The 23,203-nt window shown below is 47.3% G+C and overlaps 1 non-coding gene across 1 annotated transcript; it reads right to left on the bottom strand.

Moving 5' to 3' along the window:
* Positions 1-2,946: 2,946 nt before the first annotated feature.
* LOC120668197 lies at positions 2,947-3,055 on the bottom strand. The gene has a single exon (XR_005672296.1). It is a non-coding gene; the product is annotated as a small nucleolar RNA R71 (small nucleolar RNA).
* Between the last annotated feature and the right edge of the window lie 20,148 nt (positions 3,056-23,203).

The raw sequence follows: 23,203 nt of genomic DNA, 5'->3' as shown, positions 1-23,203 counted from the left end.
CACTTCAACCTTTCTAAAACCGGATAAATAACCCCCTCAAGTGGTTTTGGACGGTGGTTTTATTTTTTTTATTTATTTCGATGAATCATAAAAAAATCATAGTAAATTATAAAAAACCATAAAATGGAAATTCCAATTTTGTTGGACTTCATATGAGCAGATCTACACAGTGAACATATAATATGATATGATATAGTACAAATTTTTTTTTGTAGATTTTGATCTATTTGTCGGTGTCCAGACTTGGCAGTCCGGCACCAACTAGAGAAAATGCTGCGTGATCCCTCACTCTAGATGGTTGATGCAAGAGGTAACACAGGAACACACGGGTTTATCCTGGTTCCGGCCGCAGGGCCGTACGTCCAGCAGGGTGCGCGAGGGCGCTATATTATCTTACACCGGAGTGCCTGTAGTAGGGGGTACAAGCGAGGCGAGAGAGGGAGGGAAGCTCCCAGGTCTCTGCTAAGTGATTGAAGCAAGTGCCGATATCGAGAGAGTGAGCGAGTGAAGCTAAAGGAGTCGGTCTGAATGTCTGAGTGGATGAGAGGCCCGCCTCCTCCTTTTATAGACACAAGGAGGGGCAGAGTACATATACGGAGGGGGTTAGAAGTCGTCGTCTTCTCCTCGAATCGGGGGCGCGTAGTGGATGTGTGCTGTAGAAAGTACACTGTGTGGCACTGGAGAGTAAGGCGCCGGGCGTGGCAGTCGTCCTGGGCGTCGTCCTCGGTCTTGCGGAGATCACACCGGCGTCCTTGTGACTCCAGTGGGCGTCGTTGTTGATGGTCATTAAGTGCGAAATATGACCGTCAACTATGCTCATTAAAGAAGGAAAACTATACCTCTTACTCGCATATTTGTATCACTAACTTAGCTCCATATTTGTTTTCGAGAATTTATGTTTTTAGGAGCACAAGTCTGGAATAAGACAAAAACACGACGAATACGCAGACAGAAGTCATAGACGATCGTATCCTGCGTAACATGAGCAAAGGAGGCCCACAAACTAGACCAAACCGACCAACCAAACCCCGGCACCGACCATCTGACATCAGGACCCACCAGGCAGTTTACCAGAGAAGGTCGGTGGCAAATGGCGCCAAGGGGGGGGGGGGGGGGGGTCGGCCGACCCCCCTTGTCAGTGTCTCACGCTGAGTTTTTGCGGAAAGCTTGATCCTATCCTCTAGAGGTCGGTTAGGCATGTTTCAATGTATAGATTAGGCGGGAACCGACCTCAAGCACTACATAAGGGGCCTCCCACCACTCTCTCTCTCTCACACCACTTGAAGGCCTCTCTCTCTACACTCTCTTGTGACTTGTACTCCTTAGGGTAGTGGAGCTAGGCTAGTACTTCATCTCCTTAGCGAATCCAGTTGTCCTCGGGGTCGGCGAGCAATCCTCGGCCTCTGGTATGGCTTTGTATTCCGACTTTCGTTATGCTATTCATATTGAGGTCGTTCTTGGTTATCTTTCTATGTTCGTAGCTTGCTTAGCCTTGATCTATGCTTCATCAAGTTATTCGAGTTGCTTGCTTAGACCAGATGATCTGGGTAAGGATATTGGTTCGCTGTGCTTTCGTGCTTGCCTTAGCATCTTATCTGTCCATCCGAAGGGTAGGGGACCCGGGGGTGCTAGGGTAGTAACCTCATATGCGGGCATGGTACCCGGGTATGCGGGATCCTTCGGATATGACGGTGCTCCACGGTGTGACTGGGGTAGATTGCAGGTGGTGACAGCCCTGTCGGTCCGCCGGGAAGCTGCTTCTCGGTTATTGTACTCCCCGACGTTCGGGTACGGTGTAGGAGTTCATGCAAAGATAAAACAGGACTAAATGTCCCTAATTTCTCACCACCTGCAGCTCTAAGCAATGTGGCTAACGTAACTTATCCGCTAACATGAATAGTATATTAGGAATCTTTGCCTATGCTCCCACTAACCATAGGATTGCTTGTTTATTCTTTATTCATTTGAGTTGGTTGTTCTGTGTGTGTCACATTACCCCTGATTATCCTTTATTTATCACTTACCCCTGTATAGTCAGTGGTCTTCATCTTACTTCATATGTGTCATGGTTATGCAACTAAGTAAATATACTTTACACAACCTAGACATCCCTTTGGAAAATATAAATAACGATACCCTGAATACTTCCGGGTGAAATGCTACAACGGTATATCTGTGCGCTTGCGGATCCTTCTGTAAACGTCAAGACATACCACACGACATTTTCGAGGCGCCGTTGCTAGGAACTAACCACTCCTAGTGATGACGCTAAGAAATGCCAACAAGCATTTCTAGCGCCGTTGCCGGGGATGGCACTAGGTGTAAAGTTATTTACTAAAGTACATAAACATGGGAATATAAGTAAGGGGTAGCTACTGCTTATACAGGCTAATGTGTTTATCTTTTTGTTTTCTCCTGATTGGATGAAAACAGGGTAGTATATGTCTGGTTTCTACTTGCTGACAAACTTTGTTGAAAATCCCGAGAAGCTCATGAGAAGGGTCCGACCTCGCATCGTCCCTCCTCCGATCTCGTAGTCGACAAGCAAACCAGCTTCCCAAGCACCATCAATCACTAAACTCATGGCTGAGAAGACTCTCCGTGACTTCTCCGTCCCCTCAGCTGCCAATGTGGCAACTGGACCCAACATTGATGTTGGGGACGTGAACTTTGAGCAGAAGTCCAGCTTCATAAATATGGTGCAGGCTAGCCCATTTTGTGGCAAGCCGAATGAGGACGCTAACGCCCATCTCTAGAACTTCCTGGAGCTTTGCAAGTCCATAACCATACGGGGCGTTACGGCTGACGCCATCAGGCTCCGCCTGTTTTGTTTCTCCCTCCTGGGGAAAGCGAAATAGTGGTTTTATTAGAATAAGGAAGCCGTCAGCACGTGGGACAAGTATTCCACGGCGTTCCTCGCTAAATTCTTCCCGTTAGACAAAACCAATTCCCTACGTGGAAGAATTTCAAGTTTCCAATAGACGGGGATGGAATCCATCCCAGAAGCTTGGGAGAGATTGCAAGAATATATACTCGCCTATCCTCATCATGGGATGGATGAGTGGCTCGTGGTCCAAAGCTTCTACAACGGACTAACGACTACATCCAGAGCCCACCTTGATGCTGCTGCTGGAGGAGCCTATCTCGACTTGACAATTGCCAAGGCTACGGCCTTAATCGAGAAGATGGTATCCAACTAGGGCTAGAACGAGGAGCGTTCTCAGCCCAGAACCAAGGGCGGAATGCATACCATCAAGGAGACAGATATGCTCGCCGCCAAGCTGGACCTCCTAATGAAGAAGCTTGATGAAGGGAACCGGCCACAGGTGCCTGTTCCCGTCCATGCTATGAACTTGTACTTTACGTGCGAAGTTTGTTGTGACTGTGGACACTCGGGGAATGACTGCCCCGAGACCCATGAAGACGCAGCCTACATCAACAACAACACCAGGTTCCATCCACAAGGAGGCCAGGGGTGGGGTCAAGCATGCCCACCATTTCAAGGAGGTAACAACTATAACTCAAATTTCAATTCGAATTTCAATTCGAACCAACCCTCCTTGAGAGACCTAGTCTTTGGTCAAGCTAAAATAAATGCATCTTTAAACACAAAGCTTGCTGCCAATGATAAAATTTTAGAAGGTATAAATGCCAAAGTTGAAACTCTTTCTTCTGCACTTAAAAATTAACTAAGTTTCAACAAAATGATAGAAACACAACTGGTGCAAATCGTTGCTGCTGTTCCTGTTTCTGAGTCCGGAAAGATTCCGTTGCAACCCGAATCTCCTGTTGAAACTGCAAATATGGTGTCTACCTGGTGGGGCAACCTTCCCCGGCAGACTCCCCGCACTAACCATGCAGGAAGAACCACGCACCCAAGAATGAATGCGTGGGGCGGGCTGATAGCGAAACTATATGAAGATCCAGGGGTGCTGTAGCGAAAATGGCCTCTCATGCCATATTTCAATATAATGTTTTGGCGATTGATGACACACACAACACTTGGACTAATATATGTGTTAAGATGATCATTATCAGGCTTATAGGTCCAAGGGATGAAAAGATACAAAACCCCGAAGAAATCAGGTTGAAAGGACCAAGACAGAGGTAATTTGCACTCACCGGTTAAACCGGCGTGAGGCAAATTACACTCACCGGTGCAATGGGCTTAGAGAAGACTCAGTTAGCAGAGTGCACCGGATGAACCGACGATTAAGATATCGAATACGTCGGTGCAATGGCAGAAGAAGACCAAGGAAAATGCATACATCGGTTGAACCGATGATGCACCGGTCAATTACGTCGGTGTAGTTGTCCAGAGAGTTGGTTTTTCAGTTGATCAGAGGACAACTACATTCACCGGTTGAACCGACGCTACATCGGTTAATTGCCCGTACAAATAACGACTAGTATTTCAGTCGGGCAGATTACATTCACCGGTTGAACTGACGATGGCTATTGGGGGAGCGTCGGATTAACCTACGTTAGGTACTTTTCAGGCAGCTTTTCTCCAATGGCTATATTTACTTGTGCTGCCTATATACCCCTATGGCCAGTTGTCACACATGGTTGGAAGCCTCAAGAGCTGAAGAAAGTGCTGCCCAAGCAAAGATCCATCACCAACCATCCTAGAAGTGCTTAGTGCTATATCTAGCTAGTGAGAAGCTTTGAGAGAGTGCTTTGTGCACTTGTATAGGCTTAGTTCTTGAGAGAGCTAGCTTAAGAGAAGTCTTGCTGAGGCAAGCAAAGCATTCCCGTCGACGACCCTCCGACTTGGTGTGGAGCGGTGCCGACACTTTGTATGGGGGAAGAGGAAACCCCATCCTTGTTGGAGAAGCTCCGTAGTGGATTTCGGCCGGGTGACTGAGAAAGACGGTGGCGGTGCACGAGACTCGGTGTCTTGTGGGCACTTGCCTTTGCTTGCCGGTGCGCCTTGGTGGCCTAGCGCAAGACGGTGATCGGAAGAGCCTCGGTGTCCCGTGGACGTAGGCGTTTGAGCCGAACCACGTTACTTGACTGTGTCTACTCGGGAGTTTGCATCCCTCTTGCCCTTACCTCTTTACTTACCGTATTACGTTTCCGCATTTACTCTATCTTGCGTGCCTTTACTTTCCTAGTTAGTTTGATTAGGATTGGCTATAGGTTGCAAGTCTTTTGGGGTAAGTAGAGAGTAGTATAGATAAACCTTAGTCATAACTAGCATGTGTAGGACGTGTTAGGTTTATCTTATGCAAGTAGTTTGAGCCCTAGGTTAGAAAGCGAATTAGCAACCCTATTCACCCCTCCCCCTCTAGGGTCGGACACCTCAGTGATCCTTACAGGTGCCCATGATCAGCTGTTCCATCTTCGATCAATCCTATGAACGGGCCCTCTGCGACCTTGGGTCAAGCATAAACATCATGCCCAAGGTAATCTTTGAACAATTATAGTATCCTGCTCTTTCCCATACCCGAATGTTCGTATAGCTTGCAGATTCCACAGTCCGACATCCCGAAGGGATAGTCGAAAACATCTACATACGAATCCGGAATTGCTTCATCCTAGCCGACTTTGTCGTCCTCAACATGGATGGAGACTTGGGACTAGACCTTATCCTCGGACGACCTTTCCTGAGCAGTGTGAAGGCTAGGATCGATGTCGGATCTGGAGAAGTCCAGTTCTGCGTCGGGGTCGACAATATATTCTTTAAATTTCTCCATAGGAAGGAGCAAAGGTTCGTGATCCAGCAGGCTCACGACGGAAGTCCACTCTAGGGTGCACCAGAACCCCAGTCAGAAGAACCTACGACCACACGATCAAAAAGAAGACGTGCAAAGAAGATGTGGTGTAAGGTCGCGAGTTCGTCCTCGTCCAATTCTCCAGGACGAGCCGAGTAGTGGTAATCAACGCAGAAGAAAGGTCCCGCTCGTTAGACTCAAAACGACGAGCTCTTGCCGAAGGTAAATCGGTACGTATCTCATATTCACTCTCCACCAATTAGCTTTTCTCAATTTTTTCGATTTTTCCCACTGCATATTTGAATTTTCAAAAAACACCCCTACATGCTAGAAACTTTTCTAGCACTTTTCTGTTTTTCACAAAAATCCAAAAAATATTTCCAAGCATGAAAATCCTTTGGAAAATAATTTTGAACATCTTTTCGAAGCAAAGTTTGGCCGGCACCAAAGTTTTAAAAGTTTTTGACCGTTAGGGGGGTAGTGTACCTTGGCTGTCAGCAGGGGGGCCCACCTAGGGTTCGGCCGAACCCTAGGGTCGGCCGGCCCCCTGCTAACGGCTAGTGGGCCCAACCTTTTCCAACGGTCACTAGCCGTTGAGTCTGGCCTCTCCCAACGGTGCCCGGCCATTCTCTCTTTAAATAGAGGCCGAGGAGTGAGTTTTGAGCTCTCACACTCAACTCTCATTCACTCACTCCCTCTCAAACTCTCTCAAACTTTGCTCTCGGGTTTTCATTGGATTTTTTCTCAAGATTTGATTTCAAGAGACCTCTCTCTCTCTCATTTCTTTGCTGCAAGAAAAAAAGGAGCAACTCACGGGTAAGAACATTCAATTCGGTTTCACTAACGTAACCCGTTTCGAGTTGCACATGTTTTGTCCATCATGAAAGGAATAGGGCGGAAGGTTTCTGGCGCATTCAAGAAGATGACGGGTGGAAGTTCATCCCGTTCTCGGCGTGGCTCAAGCTCGTACACACCCGAACCTACGCCTACACCAAGCACGATGGACTATGAAGAAGAAGAATAATATGAAGAGATGCAAGCCGAGGTCATAGAGATTGATGCGGAAGACGCACTGTACCTCGACTTGCGAGATGATCGTGAATGACAAGGCTACGCCATCCTCAAGAAAAGAAGCTTCGTCCACACCCGAGCATTCGATCCGGACCTCCTCATCAAAACAGGTATGTACGAAGACTTCTCTAACGTTTGGCATGAAATTGGATGGGATAACTTCGTTCCCGTTGAGGAGTATGGTTCTTGACTCCTCACCATCCAATTTCTTTGCACTCTTCGAGAGGTGGAAAATGGGGTTTACTTTTGACTTTTCGGGAAAGAATATTAGCTTTCTTGGAAAACTTTTGCCGGCCACCTCGATTTCAACAAATGCTGGCGAATTTTTCTCGACCAAGCTTGCCAAGGTTTTAATCGTCATGAGTTTTGGGTCCGGATTTCATTTCAAGTTGTCCATGGCAAGTTTGCACCTCGGTGCGGCGACATTTATAATCCCACTCTTTAGTTGATGCACAAGTGGTTAACCATCACTCTCTTTCTAAGAGATGATGTCCGACCCGTGCGCAACGATGAGTTACTCATTCTTTATGCCATGGTCAACAAGATCAAAATCTCCCCCGCGCAAGCTTTGGTTAAACAATGGCTTTTGAATTTCAAGATGACGGGTCCTATTGAGTGCACTTCTTCGATTAGTCGTATCGCTACACGTATCGGTGCCTTAGAGGGGAATTTTATTCCTTTCATTGAAGGCGACCGTGCGTATATCGACGAGGCTTATTTGATCCAAGGTCACACACTCAAGAAAGGCCTGAATGACTCTTTGATTTTTTTACTTGGGCTATACAAATGAGATTTCGCTGCCCAATGTGGAGTTCTATTTGTATAATTGCCATTCGCTAACCATCCCTCTCGTTCCACGAGAAGGGGGTCGTAGGCATAGATCTTCTGGTTTGCCTGGCAGAATGACAAGAAGCAGGACCAGAAGGGAGACAGAGCCGACACCACCGCCTTAGCAGCCACATCACTCATATCAGCATGAGGCCGGTGGTTCGTCATGGCACAGTGCCAGCACTGAGGAGTGGACACGGTAGGCACCAGGCCGCCGGTCCACCAGTTCCTGCTCCGGTGGAGCCTCGAACCTCATCAGACGGACATCTTCGTCCCGAGGTTTCAATGCCATCACCCAGTAGCTAGGTGAGCTGCGGGTGCAGGGTGACAACATACAAGAGACGCTGAACCAACACATTGACAATACCCAAGCATGGCAAAGCCACACTGGCGAAAAAATCCACGACATGGAGCAGTTGTAGTTGCAGCGACAGGAGGAGTGGAGGGCATACTGCCGCTGGACGGGTTTCAACCCCGACCAGCCGTAGTGAGCTTGAAGCTAGCTTGGGGGAGGACCCCCACGAGAGGTAACTTGTATCAATTATCTTTACTGCTTTCATAACCTTGCATAAAACCCATAAAAATTTGCAAAATCAGAAAATCCATAAAAAATTGCATGACTAAAACCAAATAAAAATTTGCAACACTTTAGAAAACACCAAAAATATTTTCTTTTAATATGTGTAGTAAGCATGGTGCAAGTTTTCCTTGTTGAGATGATGAATAGTTGCTCTATTAGTTTCTTTCATATGCTTAGTTACAACTTTAGGCTCTACCTAGTTTTGAGTTTGGTGGCTTAAATTATTCAAACCTTAAACTTGAAACTTGTGGGTAGCAGAAAGCACGGACCAAATCTAAGTTGTTGTGAGCTATGTATGGTTAAGTAGAGTTACTATGACCATCTCTTAAGTGATACTTGACATCCGGAGTATCTAATTTTTGAAAACACAAAAATATAATAAAGTTCCTCGATGATATGAAAATTCCTATCCAAAGCCATATGTTGATTTTCATTACAAAACCTTCCACATATGCAACTTGCTATCTCATTGAGCTTTGTCAAATTGTTGTGACCCTTAGTGAGATTCATTTCATACTCCCATGATTAAGATCACGTACACGTATCCACCACATGCTATGCTTCTACACTAGAAGTAAGTAAAATTTCACCCATCCACAAAATAATCCATGTATGACACCTCTCTCTCAAAAAAAAAAAATACATCAAGGATATGGGGCTATGAGAAAATAAAAAGATGTATACCCAAAGAAGGTATGCCACATGCTTTGGCATGTCAAAAAAAAAGTGAATAAAAGATGCATACCCAAAGAAGGTATGCCACATGCTTAGGCATGTCAAAAAAAAAAAGAAATAGCCCCTGATCCAAAAAGAAAGGAAAGAAAAGAGAGAGATGGTGCATACAAAGGAGTTCATACACCATCCACCAAAAATATCCACACACTTGCACATCTTGATCAAGGTTTATGACTTGTTTCTCCTTTGGATCCGGTCTTTGACTTAGCAAAATATGAGAAGCAGGTATGCCTTCAAATCCTCCATACCTGCAGCTCCACAAAAAACAGCCATTAGAGATAGGTTGAGGAAGAAAGGCAAAATAAAAAGCCTTGGTGAGGAATTATACACATTCAGTGATCTGAGAGATCATCTGAGGAACTTTATAAATTTCTTTTAAAAACTTTATAAAACCTCCGGATTGATGGTTGAACTAAAGAGAAAGAAATATAAGCACTCTTTGATACCGTTCTGACTCTCAACCGCCAAAGATGAGGTGAAGCTATAAGCTTCACAGGAGTAAGGTAAGAGGTAAGAACAAAAGGCAAACTTATTCAAAATCAAGGTAAGAAGCATTCGGTTGTGCCTAAGTATGAGTTGGAAATTCAACATTGTAGCAACTCCTGATCAACAACGAGCGCCTTGTTTTGCTCAGGGACGAGCAAAAGGCTAGCTTGGGGGTGTTGTTGACGGTCGTTAAGTGCGAAATATGACCATCAACTATACTCATTAAAGAAGAAAAATTATACCTCTTACCCGCATATTTGTATCACTAACCTAGCTCCACAGTTGTTTTCGAGAATTTATGTTTTCAGGAGCACAAGTCCGGAATAAGACGAAAACACGACGAATATGCAGACAGAAGCCACTGACGATTGTATCCTGCGTAACATGAGCAAAGGAGGCCCACAAACCAGACCAAACCGACCAACCAAGCCCCGGCACCGACCATCTGACATTAGGATCCACCAGGCAGTATACCAGAGAAGGTCGGTGGCAAATGGCGCCAAGGGGGGTCGGCCGGCCGCCTTGTTAGTGTCTCACACTGAGTTTTTGCGGGAAGCTTGATCCAATCCTCTAGAGGTCGGTTAGGCATGTTTCAATGTATAGATTTGGCGGAAACTGACCTCAAGCACTATATAAGGGGCCTCCCACCACTCTCTCTCACACACACCACTTGAAGGCCTCTCTATCTACACTCTCTTGTGACTTGTACTTCTTAGGGTAGTGGAGCTAGGCTAGTACTTCATCTTCTTAGCGAATCCAGTCGTCCTCGGGGTCGGCGAGCAATCCTCGGCCTCTGGTATGGCTTTGTATTCCGACTTTCGTTATGCTATTCATATTGAGTTCGTTCTTGGTTATCTTGCTATGTTCGTAGCTTGCTTAGCCTTGATCTATGCTTCATCAAGTTATTCTAGTTGCTTGCTTAGACCAGATGATCTGGGTAAGGATATCGGTTCGTTGTGCTTTCGTGCTTGCCTTAGCATCTTACCTGTCCATCCGAAGGGTGGGGGACCCGGGGGTGCTAGGGTAGTAACCTCATATGCGGGCATGGTGCTCGATTATGCGGGATCCTTCGGATATGACGGTGCTCCATGGTGTGACTGGGGTAGACCGCAGGTGGTGACAGCCCTGTCGGTCCACTGGGAAGCTGCTTCTCGGTTAATGTACTCCCCGACGTTCGGGTACGGTGTAGGAGTTCATGCAAAGATGGAACATGAGCATTCTCCCCGATGTCCCTTATTTCCTGGCACCTGTGGCTAACATAACTTATCCGGCTAACATGAATAGTATACTAGGAATCTTTGCCTATACTCCTACTAACCTTAGGATTGCTTGTTTATTCTTTATTCATGAGAGTTGGCTGTTCTGTGTGTGTCACATTACCCCTGATTATCCTTTATTTATCACTTACCCCTATATAGTCAGTGGTCTTCATCTTACTTCATACGTGTCATGGTTATGCAACTAAGTAAATATACTTTACACAACCAAGCCATCCCTTGGGAAAATATAAATAACGATACCCTGAATACTTCCGGGTGAAATGCTACAATGGTATATCCGTGCGCTTGCGGATCCTTCTATAAACGTCAAGACATACCACACGGCATTTTAGAGACGCCGTTGCTAGGAACTAACCACTCCTAGTGATGACGCTAAAAAATGCCAACAATCATGGCGGTTGCTGTGAAGGGTACCGTCCTCCAGGCGTGACGTGGCAGAGCGTCGAGGGTCCTGCAGGCGGGGCTCTTTTTCTGGTCACGGCATGGGCCGTGTTCGAGGGTCGCGCCCAAACCTGTCAAGGGTTTTGCAGTAGAGAAAGTACGCAGAGTAGGTAGCATAGTGGCGGGAGAAGTGCCGGGCACGTCTGCGCAGAGCGTCGCAGGCCCCCACAGTGTCGCTGCAGTGCTGGGGATGGTGGAGCAGTGACCGGAGTTGGCGGACGGGACCCCGGTCATTGCCGCTGTGTGGCATGGCGGCCTGACGCCGTCCGACCCGCGCTCTGTGGCGGTGTGGTTGGCATTTAATGCCCTTGTCCAATGGGTAGGTGAGCCGGTGGATCGTTAACTCTGTCAGCTGAGGGGTAGCCTCGAGCGAGGCGGAGTTAGTTCGCTCTCTCAAGGGTAGGTCCGCTACCCTCGAGTGAGGTGGAGACGCGGAGCGCTGTCGAGGGTCTTGGTGGGGAGGCCTCGAGCGAGGCAGAGATTTATCCGCGGGTTCGAGGGGGGTTCGGACGGGCCGTACCATAGAGCTGGGCTGTGAATTGGGCCTCTTTTGGTCCTGGAGAGGACTTTTGGTGTTGTTAGGAGAGTTGGGGCCGTCGAGTAATCCTTCTTTCCCTTCGGCTCGGAGGAAAACTGTGTGCCTTGACTCGTTGTGACTGTAGAGCATGTCGGGATGGCGGGCGTCGTGGGCCCGGTTGCCCAATCATTTTTTGTGTTTTTAGGGGTGATTTAGTCCCTGGGTTAGGGTGCCCCTAATCATGGTACCCAACAGTAGCCCCTGAGCCTTTGTAGGGATGAGCATCAGCCCTGCAGAGGCTTGATCCCTCGAAGCCGTTAGTAGCTCTTCTCTTTCACTTGTGCTTTCTAGAGTAGGTTAGTAGCTTGGGAGTTAGAGTCGAGTCAAGCTTGCTCGGGATTCCGGAGTCGTCGGAAGTCTGGTATAGCTCTTGTATCTTTCTTTTGACATTATTAATATAAGTTATCTTCTTTACTTTTTTGAGTCAACTTTACTTTCCATAGTCTTTCATTTACTCAAGTCTGTGGTTCAGCTTGAGCACGGAAGTTGTCCTTTAGCTTAGGCTAAGTTATCTCTCTTAGTGATCGGGAACTTATCTTACGGGTTTTCTCGCCCGGACTAGAGTATCTCAAGTTAGTGCTCTAGGTTGAGGGGGATTTCTCTCAAAGGCCTCGAGAGAAATTCTAACACCGAGTGCAGACGTGGTGTCTGACCTTAGTGTTAGCTAGAAAGTGTGTTCCACCCCACGAAACCATTGTGGTAGACGGTAGGTGGTGACAGCCCTATTCGTCCTTTGTAGTCCACCACGTTCGGGTGTTTTCATAGCAGTAGTGCAGGTTGCCGTTGGACTCCCCTCTCATCCCTTTCTGAAGTCCTTCCTCTTCCAGCCGCCGAAGTAAGCTCTGCTTTCCTGAGAACTAGTTAGGTGTTTAGTCTGATCTAGAGAGGCTAGCTCGATAGTTCAGAAGTGCATCAGGTGTCTTATCTCGCTCGTTGTCCTCCCAGCTGCTACCACTCTAATGATTAGATTCTACGTGTGTCACTCGGTCATTGCCTGGCCATTTATCTTATCTTACCTATCTGACTTACCCCCGTCTAGTCAGTCGGTCAATTGAACAAGTACGGTTATCATTCAGTTTACGATACTCTTTACCATAGTACTTCTCTAAGGAAAAATACGATACCCTGGAATACTCCAAGGTGAAGTGCTACAGCGGTGATTCTGTGCGCTTGCAGAATATCTATTCTCATCAAGCATTTCTGGTGCCATTGCTGAGGAAGCAATAGGCTAAAGATATCGTAGATAGTTTGATAAACTCTACTAGTTTGTCGCCGCTAACCCTAGCGGGCTTACCATTGCTCTCTCTATCTTTTGATCGATGCAGAGCAGTGCATGACCGGTTTCGACCTACCAAGTAACTTCCTCCCAAATCCAGAAAAAAATGGGAGAATTGTGAGACGCCGCGTCGTCCCACCTCAGAAGAGACTCACTTGGCCTATCAGTTCACCCTCCACTTCAACATCCTCATCCATGGCTCAGAAGACCCTTCGTCAGTTCTCTGCCCCGTCCAGTAGCCACATTCCTACTGGATTGAATGCCAACCAAGCCGGCAATGATGGCTTTGAGCTGAAGACTGGACTCGTGAACATGGTCCAAGCAAGTCCGTTCTGCAGAAAGGCATTCGATGATGCTAATGCCCATCTCCAGAACTTCCTGGTGGTGAGTAACACAATCAAACCCAGAGGAACTACTCTGGATGATGTCCGTCTTCGCCTGTTCCTGTTCTCACTGCTCGGGAAAGCCAAGACGTGGTTCTACTCCAACAAGGAAGCTTTCATGACATGGGAAGATTGTTCAAATGCATTCCTAGCCAAGTACTTTCCAGTGGGCAAGACCAATGCCCTCCAGAACAGGATCACCGGAATTCAACAATTACCGGATGAGACCATCCCGAAAGTCTAGGAGCATCTCCAGGAGTACATACAAGCATGCCCACACCACGGCATAGAAGAATAGCTGATCATTCAGAACTTCTTCCATGGCCTGAATCAGCAAGCCCAGGACCACGTTGACGCAGCAGCGGGTGGTTCCTTCCTTTCTCTTGACGTTGCTAGGGCAATGGCGCTGATTGACAAGATAGCTTCCAACCAAAATTGGAAAGGAGAAAGGCAGCCAACCCGTCCCAGGGGCGTACATCAAATCGACACGGTCGACATGTTAGCTGCCAAGTTGGAACTTTTAATGTAGAAGCTGGAATCTCCACATCAGGAGGTTAATCAAGTTTCGGAGTCTCGTATGACATGTGAAACAAGTGGCGAGACTGGGCACTCGGGCTCCTCGTGCCCCTTAACTCAAGAGGATGCAAACTTCATTAGGAGCAATAACAATTTCGTCCTCAGCAAGGTTGGAACTCCAAGCCCAACCTCCCCTTCGGTCAACAACAAGGTACGAATTTTAATAAAGGTTTTCAGCCCACATTAAAAGACCTAGTGTACGGCTAGAAACAAATCAATGATAACATTAGTAGGAAATTCCTTGCTAATGACAAGATCCTAGAATCTATGACTGCACAACTAGAGGGATTCAATTCTGTTATTAAGAACCAACTGAGATTTAATAAAATGATAGAAACCCAAGTAGCTCAGGTTGAATCCTCATGTCCTAACGTTAATGCGGGGAAACTACCCGGGCAACCGGAAGTGCCCTCGAAGGAAAATGTTAGTGCAGTGACCACGCGTGGTGGTAAGACCATGCAAGAGCCACCATTCCCAAAGGATGCAGGAAAGCAGCGGAAGACCGTAACCGCTAGCCGTACCGAAGTTGAAGATGAAGAGCAGGAGGAGGCTGACAACTCCAACACACCTGCTACCCAGGAAGACCCTGTGGAACCCCCGAGAACTTCACGGGACTATCACAACACAACTGCCTTACCGTTTCCGGAGCAGATAAGGAAGCAAGTGGCTGACGAACAATTCAGCAAATTCATCGAGGTAATCAAGAAGTTATATGTGAATATACCACTTCTTGATGCTATGCAGGTACCCACGTATGCCAAGTATATCAAGGATATTCTTGGAAACAAGCGGATGCTGCCAACCACTGAGGTCGTGCAGTTAACGGAAGAGTGTAGCGCTGCTATACTCGATCCTCTTCTGGTGAAGAAGAAAGACCCAGGCTGCCCCACCATCACTTGTTCGATTGGGGCTCTACATTTCTCTAACGTCCTCAGCGACTTGGGAGCAAGCATCAGTGTCATGCCCAAGGTAGTTATGATAAACTTAACCATAATGCACTTGCCCCTACTGCCATGTGTTTGCAGCTAGCGGACCAAACGGTCCGCTATCCCGCGGGAATAGCAGAGAATATCCCGGTGAAAATCTAGAATTTCTTTATTCCAGTCGACTTTGACATACTCGACATGGAAGTCGACGCCAAGATGCCGCTCATCTTGGACAGGCCATTCTTGAGCACGGCAAACGCCCACATCGATGTCGGGGCCGGAGAGATCTAGCTCAACATCAATGGCTAGTAGGAGAGGTTCGCCTTCAAACCGAAGGTTGAACAATGCAACCAAGTCAAAGAGGTCCGTCGGAAGAAGAAACCCGAGCAAGAGACAAAGAAACCGTTGCTTCCGAACAATGAAGCCCTCATCGCATTCGTGGAAAATCTGCGGATTTAGGAGGAGCTACGACTTCAAGAGGAAGCCAAGCAAATCAAGCTTCACAATAAGAGAAATGCCAAACGTCAAATCTAGCGTAAGAAATTTCTGGAATCACAGGAAGTGAAGGTCAAAACACAACACACACCCAAGAAAGTGTGGCAGAAGAAAGTGTCATCGCCCAAGACTCCATCCGGCGATGACAATCAAACTGAAGGAATGGAGAGTCCGGCTCCGGACTCAAAACCCGAGCCCTCGCCATGAGGTACGTGGCACGTATCCATCATTTGCATTGCATATAGGATAGTTTAATTTTTCCTTGCATAAATTATCTTTCCATCTTGCATAATCATGTTTGAATTTCAACCAACCCATGTTTAAAATTTGAAAGTTTTGCATCAGTAGAACTTCACAAAAAATTTCGGAAAATTTTGGCCGAGTTGTAGGCCGGCCGGCCCCACCTAGCCCGACCGGCCCCAGTTTTTCTCCCCTCGCAGGGGACAACCGGGAGTGGGATCATGGAGTGAAGATTAAGCAAAGGACAAAGGGGGGAGCACGGGAACGTGCAGAGGCACGCCGAGCGGCCTCATCAAGGCCGGCCGGCCTCTGTCATCCACCAGAGTACCATCACCACCGACCAGAGGCATTATCACCTGCAACTAGGGGCATAGACCGAAGACGTGGCTCAACGGCCGCTGCGTATGAGCCGCCCGGCCTGCCCCAGGCCGGCCGGCCTGGCCCTGGCGCCTAGCTATAAAAGCCAGCGAGCCCGACGTCTCTCGGTGCACCAGAAGCTCAGGTACGCATGCCCCAGCCCGAGCACTTAAATCTCTTCTCCCTTCCTTGAGTTTCTTTGCCTAATTAAGCTCTTTTGAGTTGATTAGGAGAAGAACTCAAGTGCTAGATTGCCCAAAAAAAAAATTTGAGTAGTAATTAGTGAAGTTCATAAACTAGAAAAACACAAAAATATTTCCCTTCTAAATAAATTCATGGCACACTGAACGTCGAACATTTGTGGTGGTTTAATCCCCCGCAAGAACGACTAACGACTAACAACTAACACTAACCCTCCTCTTAACTTCTTGTTTCCTTCGTGTATTGCTTGTGCTGACCTTTTGCAGGCACCATGATAACTCGAGCCAAGGAGAAGGTCAAGAAGGCGTTCTTGAGAAGATCGAGAAGCTCGCGGAGTTCGTCCTCTTCTTGGGATAATATGTCGGTCGACTCCGGTCACCGCTCACATGCATCCCGGGAAGAAGAAGAAATTCCCGTAGTCCCAAGAAGCCGTTTCCGCATCAGGATCTTGACGATGGTCGAGCAGATTATCTACAAGAACGACTACGAGCGGCAAGCACTCGAGCTACTGAAGAGGCAAACTTATGCCCATGCCAAGAGGTTCGAAACCCGCTTCCTCATCATGACGGGACTCTTGCAAGACATGAACCAAGCCTTCACTGCCGTCGGATGGGAGAACTTCGTCGACATCATCGAGCCAGGTTCCCATCTCTTGACCATGGAGTTTCTTATGTCTCTTACCGTTGAAGAAACTAGCACGAAAACTAAAGTTTACTTTTGGTTCTTTAACAAACAATTGGAAATGACTCTCCAAGAATTTAGTGTTGCTTTGGGCTTTAATAGTGTAACACCCGGTTTATAAAAGAACATAAACCGAGCAATCATATACGTGCCAGGATCAAGTCACACATATACAACAGAATGAACAGTATATCATAGCACATATCACGTAAAAAGTCATAATAAAGCGAATACGAATGTTATTTATTACAATAATGACAAAAATGTCTGATACAGCGGAAGCGAAGTACAAAATACGAAAAAGCTCTCCGAAGCTGAAGCAGGGCGCCACAGGGACGTCGACTGGGAGACGAACACCTAGAAGTCCTCGTAGTCCTGGTAGCGCTGGACGAACTCCCTCGTGTCGGCAGGAACTGAGCAGCAGTAGCGTAGCCAAGAGGAAAAAGTAGAGAAGAGGCAAGGGTGAGTACACAACTTGTACTCAACAAGTATAACACAAACTATGAGGCTCTAGGCTGGCTGACTCAACTGCATTAGCTTTTAAGTGTTGGCAAAATTTTATTAAAGCTATTTTCTACGAGTTGATGAATTACCATTAACCCCGTTACATAGTAATTAGTCAAGTTTAAACATGTAACTACTGAGAAACCAAACCAAAACCAAGCCACCAAGGTAAACCCCGAGAAGCACCTCCCTCGTCGGAAGGAGATAACTTCACTAATCAAAAGGAGGATCTGGGCCGCTCATAACCGTGAGCACGGCTAGTATACCAGTTTTACACTCTGCAGAGGTTGCACATCTTTACCCACAAGTCGTGAGCTACGCCAGTTGTTCATCACACTTCCTTAGGTGAGATGGCCAGTGACTCACTACGAGGCCTTTAAAAAGAATCTCGTTGGTAAGGCGTAACCGCGAGAGTTAGGTCGGCGACGATGGGGCCCACCTCCAGGGGTACAAGCACGTAGCACAGACCAAGCCGGAGGAGCAGGGACCATTGAAGCTTGCTACTCTTGCCCCGCAGGTAAGTTACTCCAAACCAAAAAGGTCTAATTATTACGCCAAGTCTATCCCATTCTAGCCTTGTGGTAGCGCTGTTGTCCCAGGTTGTCGCTCTATGAACCGGTCCTTATGGAGAGTGGCCAACCAAGCACTAAGCACCGTGCTGGCCCCCTAAACCATGTTTCTACAAAAACAACTTTTAACGAGACGTGAGCCACTCAAGCCACACAGAGTGCCACTCTCAGAATTAAGTTCAAGTAAACCATTAATCAAATTAATTAAAAAGGACCAGAGTGTGTTGTAGCACAGCAACCTAGCACAACTAACCAAAATGCAACCCAAGGATATATATAAAGGATATAAAGTGGCTAGAAAATCCTTAAAGGCATACAGTATTAAAATGCAGTATGAAAATGTATTTAAAAGTGATGGGTTGTTCATGTTATACTTGCCTTCCTCGTACTGCTCTGGCTGCTGCTCAAACTGCTCGGAAGACGGATCTTGGCACTGGTTCTGATGCTCCTCCGGTAGCTCAACGTCTACTCACGAGCACGTGGCCAAAAACAAGTCTAGCACAAAACATACAAGCAAACAAAGGCAAACACTAAGAAACAGTACATCAATACATAAAAACAGCACACTAAACTACTCTAATACTGTTCTACGCGTTACAACGATCGCGTGGACATAAAGAACGCTAAAAACGGAGCTAAAACGCATTTTCTGGGCTAAAAACAAGGTTCAGGGGCTTATTTGTAATAAAACAGGGTTCCAGGGGCTTTTCTGCTAAAACCGAGGGCCTAGACGTAAAAAAACTAAATCTTCAGGGTCTAACTCACAAAAATGCCAGGGCTGGACCGCGGGTACTAAAAGTAGAAAGGCCAGGGGGCTAAGTGTTAAAAACTGGGCTTCAGTGTAATTACTTTTACACTGGCTGGGATGGCGGGTTGAATACCCAGAAACCTAGGGGCTCTTTTGCAAAACCTGCAGGCGCTGACCGGTATTGACTTCGCTAGAACTAATCTGGACCGTTGGATCTACTCTCAGCGGCTCGGATCGGATCTAGACGCGGGGCGACAGCGTTGGCGCGACTGGGAGCGGCGGCGCTGCGTTGCCGCGGCGGCGACCCGCCGGAGAAGGTCATCCCGGCGCTCCCGTGGCCGGTTCGGGCCGCGGTTTGGCTCTGAGGCATGCGCATGGCACGCGTAACTCACTAGAAGTGGTTGCGCGGGGCTGCGGGGTTCGTAGCGGGGTGCTCGGCGGTGGGGGCGGCTCGGTGGGGCGGCGCTTCGCCGGCGAGCGGCGCACCAGTACCTATGGAGCGTCTTGGGCCAAAACATCTATCGCAACAAGGGCAAGGCGACCTGGGGGTGCTTACCGAGGCTCGGGATTGAGCGGGGCGGCCGTGTAGGGGTGCCGACGACGTTGACCGGCGGCGGGATCGACGTTGCGCTCGTGAACGGCGAGCGCGCTGCGTGCGGGAAGGGTGTGGCTGACGCGTGGGCCCAGGTGTCAGCGAGGGAAGCGGGCGCGCGCGGGACGCGGCGCTGGCGAGGCGGAAGGGAGTACTGGGCCGGACGGTTTGAACGGGCCGTGCGGAAGCTGACTGGGTGCGTGTGGGAGCGGGCCAAAGGGGGAGGGGTTGGGCTGCTCACGGGCCGCGCGGGGGAAAGGAATTGGGCCGCCAGGTTTGGGCTACCTGGGTTGGGCTACTGAGTTTTGGGCCGGATGGGAGTGTGGGCACGGGCTGGGCTAGGGAAGAGGGTTTGGGCTGGGTTTGGGTCTTCCTTTTTCTGGTTTTATTTTCTATTTCAAACACCACTTAAATCTATTTGAATTCAAACTAAAATTTGAATTCAACTCCTATGCATTCAAACAAAATAAAGCCATGCACCAGCATGAATGCAACAACAAGTTTAAACCTAGAGAAAATTTTAATTACTTATGAAATAAAATTGGATTAAATGCAAGATTAAGCAAATTAAATCCTAGAAAAATTAAATAAACCAATTAAATTTATTATTAAACATTGAAATTTAACTTAGGGTGTTACAAATCCTACCCCCTTACAGGAATCTCGTCCCGAGATTCTGGGCTGGCTAGCAAAGAGATCCGGGTGTGTCTCCATCAACTCTTCTTCCTTCTTCTGGCAAGTCCTACGGAAGGACATCCGGAAAGTCAGGCACCACGCGAATACCATCCGTGGGTCTAGCCTCCATCTGATGAAGAAAACCAAAAGGCTCTGTAGCACTGACTGTCGTCTCTTGGCCATCAGATGCTGACAAGTGAACTGTCCGCTGAGCACAATCAATACGGACTCCCCATCTGGTAAGGGTCTCCATGCCCAAAATCACATCTATCTCTGAGGAATCAATGACGATCAAACCAGTGCAGAATTCTGCCCTCCTTATAACAATTCTAACTCTGGAGCATATAGAGCATGTGTGTATCTGGCCCCCAGGTGAAGTAACTATCATAGCTGTCCTCATACAAGAAATTGGTATACGATGCTGCTCGGCAAATGACTTGGAAATGAAAGAATGGGTAGCACCGGTATCGAAAAGCACCATAGCTGGATAAGAGTTGACCATGAATGTACCAATAACCACATTAGGAGCCTCAGCAGCTGACTTGGCCGTCACGTGGTTCACCTTCCCCTGTCGTGGCGCCCTGGGTTGGGCTGGGCGCCCCTGCTGTCCTGCCTGCCGTGGAGCCTGAGGTGCTGGACAACTTTTAGCATAATGACCTTTCTGCCCGCATTTGTAGCACATGCGGTGGCGGTGAATGGCGCTACTTGGTTGACCTCCCTGTGAACTTATCTTCACATCTTGCATTATTTCTGCTGCTTGCTCTTTGGACTCCTTGCGACCGCGTGGCTGGATCACATTCATAGTGATAGTCAACCCATCAACATAATCATGGAGAGCTTGATTCTCGACCTGTGTATCTCTAGAGCACTTAGGATCCTTTCTCTTTGGCATGGTCTGTAGCTCTCCGACCGATGGACCGTCAAGGAAAAGGGAATCCTCCGCTAGCTGCCCTTGATGAGGCATCTTTCTCTTTGTACCGGAGAACAACCTCTGGTTCCTTTTAGTTGTGGCTTCATCTTCAGTCGCACGAACTTGACGACAAGAAACACCATAGAATTGGCAACACTGGCAAGTTTTCTCACCATCACCCATTGCACTGTCTCCAAGGTCTTTTTGTTCTGCCGACATCTGAGCTGGGTCAAAAGGAAACACAGATGGGTAAGGTCAAGGAAGAGAGAAAAACTCCATTATTTAAGGTTCTATCCTATTTAGATAACACTGCTCAGGCATTACTGCTGATAACTCCAGATAAATGTCACATAAATCCGGGAACTAGGAACTAGAGCATAACTCTTCGGTTTCGTCTGAGAGATTCTCAACTTCTCTTGTACTAGTTGTAGGCCGGGGTGTCACATCCCCTACCCCCTTACAGAAACCGACGTCCTCGTCGGTGACGTCCTTGTCGGTGATCCCTGGATATCACATCCTCTTCGCACTATCCTTCTTTTCAACAGGTAAGACAGAAGAAACCCAAGGCAGGATAAGGTAGAGAGGATAGAGTGGAGGGTTTTACCCCCAACGATCTAACTCATTTTATTAATTAGTTAACTTTAACATAAAAGTGATTTTCTTTAAACAAATTTAAACTACTAAACTATGCAATCAGTCAAAAATCCAAATCAAACAGGTAGGATAATAACAAGCAGACAATTTTCACAACTTAGCCAAGTTTAACATCCGACTCGACTAACCACAACGCGTCGCAGAGCGTGCTATCGTATTATTATAAAAGGGTCACCTAGCTAACACTCATGGTGGTCAGATGACTGATTCAGGCCAAATCTACGAAGCTATTCTTCAGAGAGAGAAATCAAGGCAAGAAGGGTAAAAGTCAAAGAAGTCAAAGGGTATAATAGTAAAATAGTTTCAGTAGACAAGGATTCGAGAGAAGAAGTCCTAAAACTCGACCAGTTCTATCTAGGCTTCGTCCTACAGTCGATACGGCTCTGATACCACTATGTAACACCCGGTTTATAAAAGAACATAAACCGAGCAATCATATACGTGCCAGGATCAAGTCACACATATATACAACAGAATGAACAGTATATCATAGCACATATCACGTAAAAAGTCATAATAAAGCGAATACGAATGTTATTTATTACAATAATGACAAAAATGTCTGATACAGCGGAAGCGAAGTACAAAATACGAAAAAGCTCTCCGAAGCTGAAGCAGGGCGCCACAGGGACGTCGACTGGGAGACGAACACCTAGAAGTCCTCGTAGTCCTGGTAGCGCTGGACGAACTCCCTCGTGTCGGCAGGAACTGAGCAGCAGTAGCGTAGCCAAGAGGAAAAAGTAGAGAAGAGGCAAGGGTGAGTACACAACTTGTACTCAACAAGTATAACACAAACTATGAGGCTCTAGGCTGGCTGACTCAACTGCATTAGCTTTTAAGTGTTGGCAAAATTTTATTAAAGCTATTTTCTACGAGTTGATGAATTACCATTAACCCCGTTACATAGTAATTAGTCAAGTTTAAACATGTAACTACTGAGAAACCAAACCAAAACCAAGCCACCAAGGTAAACCCCGAGAAGCACCTCCCTCGTCGGAAGGAGATAACTTCACTAATCAAAAGGAGGATCTGGGCCGCTCATAACCGTGAGCACGGCTAGTATACCAGTTTTACACTCTGCAGAGGTTGCACATCTTTACCCACAAGTCGTGAGCTACGCCAGTTGTTCATCACACTTCCTTAGGTGAGATGGCCAGCGACTCACTACGAGGCCTTTAAAAAGAATCTCGTTGGTAAGGCGTAACCGCGAGAGTTAGGTCGGCGACGATGGGGCCCACCTCCAGGGGTACAAGCACGTAGCACAGACCAAGCCGGAGGAGCAGGGACCATTGAAGCTTGCTACTCTTGCCCCGCAGGTAAGTTACTCCAAACCAAAAAGGTCTAATTATTACGCCAAGTCTATCCCATTCTAGCCTTGTGGTAGCGCTGTTGTCCCAGGTTGTCGCTCTATGAACCGGTCCTTATGGAGAGTGGCCAACCAAGCACTAAGCACCGTGCTGGCCCCCTAAACCATGTTTCTACAAAAACAACTTTTAACGAGACGTGAGCCACTCAAGCCACACAGAGTGCCACTCTCAGAATTAAGTTCAAGTAAACCATTAATCAAATTAATTAAAAAGGACCAGAGTGTGTTGTAGCGCAGCAACCTAGCACAACTAACCAAAATGCAACCCAAGGATATATATAAAGGATATAAAGTGGCTAGAAAATCCTTAAAGGCATACAGTATTAAAATGCAGT

This window comes from Panicum virgatum, chromosome 3N (genome assembly GCF_016808335.1).
Source record: "Panicum virgatum strain AP13 chromosome 3N, P.virgatum_v5, whole genome shotgun sequence".
Taxonomy (NCBI): Eukaryota; Viridiplantae; Streptophyta; class Magnoliopsida; order Poales; family Poaceae; genus Panicum; species Panicum virgatum.
This window is presented reverse-complemented; position numbering and strand designations above follow the sequence as displayed.